The sequence below is a fragment of the Amblyomma mixtum genome, chromosome 5 (genome assembly GCF_055824585.1).
Source record: "Amblyomma mixtum isolate Tamu chromosome 5, ASM5582458v1, whole genome shotgun sequence".
In the NCBI taxonomy this organism is placed as follows: Eukaryota; Metazoa; Arthropoda; class Arachnida; order Ixodida; family Ixodidae; genus Amblyomma; species Amblyomma mixtum.
The window spans coordinates 21602979-21607277 of NC_143016.1; the positions used below are offsets into that span (position 1 = coordinate 21602979).

Genomic DNA, 4299 nt, shown 5'->3' on the forward strand with positions numbered 1-4299 from the left:
CGCGTAACAAAGCCTGACAACTGCGTTTCGCAACGCCTGCTTTTCTAGCTGTGTGTACTATTAATTCTTTGTGTACTGTGTAACTCTGAAGCAAAAAAAGTAAAAAGAACATGTGCTCTACAGTTGTGTCAAAGATGCTTTTCTTCCCTCACTGCGCTTTTTTCGCTCGCCACTCCGCCGTGAATTTGGCTTTCGAGCCTCGCACTCTCCCCGAGAGAAATTCTTTACATAACACTTGCTCTCTTCCTTTTACGCAACACTGCAATTTCCGGCACGCTAAATGCAGAACTCGATAAACGGTGTTTTACGGTTTGAGGTAGCGCGCACACGTAGCATTAAAATTTACCAATACGAGCGAAATGCTTGCGTCGGGTTGCTAATCGACATTCTACCCAGCCTGTCCAGATCCTTATTGGCCAGACCTAATTGTATTACAATTGGGTTGTTTTCGATATTGGCCGAGTGAAGACTGCGCTTCCCCTTTGCGAAATCAATGGTAAAATTTACGAGGCACTTGCTGGGGTAGCTTGGCGGCATTCGCCTTCTGTTGCTGTTCCGCCGATAATATCTGGACTCAGCGAAAGAACCTCAATGTTCCACGTCTGATAATCTTCGGCCCCTTGCCATGTTATGCCATTTTTTGTGCTTCTTTAATAGTAAGAGAGTTCTAGGGCTTGCATATCAGACCTTCGTGGCAACATTATAGCGTCTGCAATGAAGAGCTCGTCTGAATAAAAATAAGGTACACGCGCACCCGGATAACAGTAACAACCACCCATGCATTAAAACTTTAAACTGCACGCATGGACGCGCGTAGTGCCCACTGCAGAATACACAGCCGTGCAGGCAGGGCGATGGTGGATGTCGATGTTGTCGAGTTAAGCTCGCAGGAAGAGGAAGTAATGGACGAAAAAGAAAATGACTTAACAGAGCATGATCGCTATGGGAGCTTCGGAAAGAAGATGAAGAGAAGTGATAATGCGCGCTAATTCGTCAACAGCAGGACCTGACTGAAAGGGCTCTAGGGGCTGCAGGATCCAACGCACTCATGGAATAGGGAATTGGGGGACCACCCATTTCACTTGCAGTTATAATGTTTTCATGATCATTATCGTCACCAGTCACAGGCGCAGTTGGTACGGCGTATGGCATATGGGTTTAACGCCCCATACCGACATGCGGGACGCCGTAGTGGAGGACTCCGGGTTTATTTCGGCCACGCAAGTGGTAGAATCAATTTCTGCAGAAGTAGCATCAACCATTTCTCGGATGCGCCCGTTTTTTTTTTATTTGTCTCAGCGCTTTTATTGATGCTGTATGTTTTCACTTTTTTTGCGAAAGCAACACTACTCGAGTCGCCGAGCCATTTAGCGGAGCTAACGAAAGGCTATACTGCGCATGCGCGAGGAGCACTGACGTCACACGGTGCACAGATGGCGCGTCGCCGCCGCCGCGCTCGCCATTTGCGCATGCGCAGTAGTGGCGCATAGCTAACATGCCGGGGCCGCCGCCGCTGCCGCGCGCTCTCTGTCGCCTCTCTCTCCCTCTCCTCGTTGCTTTTGCAATCCTCCAGGTTTAACCAGAGCTAAATCAGTGCTAATTTTTTTTACTATAGATCGCCTTGGTTATGTTTTTGGCAATTATGTTAATGTTTTGTGCTATTCCCGCCTAAAATGGTAGGGTCCTGAGGGCATAATATGCGAACAAATAATGCGTCACCCACCACTCGGTGCCGCCGTGGTGGCTCAGTGGCTATGGTGCTCGGCTGCTGGCCCGAAAGACGCGGGTTCGATACCGGCCGCGACGGCTGAATTTCTTTGGAAGAGAAATTCGAGGCCCGTGTACTGTGCGATGTCAGTGCACGTTAAAGAACCCCAGGTGGTCGAAATTTCCGGAGCCCTCCACTACGGCGTCTCTCATAGTCTTAGTCGCTTTGGGACGCTAAACCCCATAAACCAAACCAAACCACTCGGTAAATGTCTGGGGTGTTGCTGATGCACGTAAAATTGCATTGCAGTCAAACCTCATTATGCTGAAGTTCGAAGGCGATGATTCTGTATGTTCCCATGCGTTAGACAGCCTTGCGTGCGCCCGTGCGATTAATCACAGCAGCCAACGAGTCGACCGATAAAGCCGATTTCATGGCTGGACAAAGCGCAGATCAGGTTCTAAGGCAGCGGCCACCACTGAATCATTTATGCGCACCAAGGCGTACGAAGGGTATTGTGAACCTAATCAGTTCCTTCAGACCATTGCAGTTACGGCTGCTTCTGCGCCCGGTGTTGTTTAAGTACCGGACGCTCTTCTTCCTGAGGGGCTGTCTTATATGGCGGCGTAAAGTCGACGGTGGCACAAACACGACGGTGGCGCATACCTGTAGAACGCACTGCGCCGCTTATTATCTTGGAGCGTGACTCGAATGCTGCAGCTTGCAAGAGTGATGAGCTGTCGCCCTTTCGCCGTTTTCCCGTCAGTGACCTGTCAGACGCGTTCCGTTCTGACAGGTCACTGTTCTGTATGCCAGGTCAGAGAAACGCCCTCTTGCGCACTCTCCTGACTAGCCTTTCTGTCTTTCTCACAAAAGCTAATCTCTTATGTATCCAATGTAGGTGGCTTGATTAAGTTCGGGCGGGGCACGAACACAAAGATAACAATGGGCCCACAGTAGTTCAGCCTTGGAGCTGATAGTTCATTGGACAAAAAAAAATGAAGAAATGCCTTAAAATGTATGTTGACGAAATATAGCTCAACATACGATACATGCACTAACGCTTCAAAGAGCGCAATACTTCAGTAGGTTCGCGCTTAAACTTGCACTTTTCACTGGCCAGGACAACACAGCACCCGAAATCAGGACATGCCTTTCCCTTATAACCAATTGTGTCAGACTTTCCAGGTCATCCGAAGCTGTATTCACGGGTTGCAATTTGTTGAAATGTGACTGGCTTTTGGGCGTGAACATCCGCCTCGGTAGCGCAGTAGGCAGCGCGTCAGTCTCATAATCTGAAGGTCGTGAGTTCGATCCTCACCCGGGGCAGGCGGACTGCTTCTTTTTTTTCAACGGTGAGTAAGTGAAAGCGTTATTAAACACACAAGGCTCCGATCGCGAAACCGACTTTTCTTAAAAAGTGCACGCTTAACTTCAGGCGTGGATGCCAATTTGAGCCCCGCGAGACCGACAAATGTGCCTCGTCGTTGCCCAAGCGTCAGAGTCCGTCCCGCGGTCTTACGGGGAATTATGCAAGACAAGCAAAAGAAACCACAAAGCGCTCACTTCGATAATTGCACGCGCGCTGCTTTTCTCCATTACGCATATGCATATCCGAAAACGAAATTATGCTATCGGCGACAATGCCACCAATCGCATATTTTAGTGTTCAGACTTTATATGCGTAGGGCCCGAAAAGGTTTCTTTGAAAGATCGGAATAAACGACATTTCTAGGCCGGAATAAGCTCCCTAGATAACTTATTTTTCCTGTGCAAAAAGCTGAAAACACTACACAACAAGCATTGGACGTCCTGTGCTTATTGCTGAGATCTTGCTTTCAGTCAATTGATCATATTTAAGTTCTTTTACAAGCTTTCTATTTGTGGCGGTGCTTAATTTGGAGCAAAGTTCGAGCAGTACGTTTTGGAAACTTTAACCCAAAACAAGGGCACTTAGCAGACGTCTAACTGTCGTGATTGCACCAAGCTGTACCCAAGCTAACGGTGTTCTGTGTTCTCCGAGGCTCTGCTGTGAGGTTGCATCAATATTTTCGCAGTGCACAAACAAATGCAGGGAAGTCTTGCACGGACGTGGAAGTGCGGAACATCAGATAATAATGCATGCCACAAAATTACTGCGATAAATGATAAACAAAGGAAATATCAGGTTTGACAAAAGTTGTTCACGCATAAATTGTCATTTTCATATTGTTTGCAGACTAATGTAAACGAAAGTGATCCTTTTCTGTTTCGCACACAAACGAGCGATTATAGTAAATTTTCTTCTGCTACAAAACACGACCCGATAAAACCCTCTTTATGTGGCTTTTTGATAAATATCTGGTCTGTACACGATTTTCGCCTAAAAAAATATCGTCCGATTGTTATGCACCAATTCCGAAAAAAAAATAAAACCACAAAACGGAGGGCTCTATTGTGCGTGATGGGGACTTTTTATGGCAGTTAGTTCTCCTTCGGTCATACAAAGGGCATTTTTGGCGGGAAAACACTTGTAGAAGGATCGAATTGCGACGACCTTTGTTCGAGCTTTGTTCAAGTTATTGAAGGTGTGTGTAAGCCTTGTGACAACT

General features: G+C 47.2%; 1 non-coding gene across 1 annotated transcript; it reads left to right on the top strand.

Annotated features, from left to right (window-relative positions):
* Positions 1–2964: 2964 nt before the first annotated feature.
* Positions 2965–3037, top strand: TRNAM-CAU (transfer RNA methionine (anticodon CAU)). The gene has a single exon. It is a non-coding gene; the product is annotated as a tRNA-Met (tRNA).
* Positions 3038–4299: the final 1262 nt, after the last annotated feature.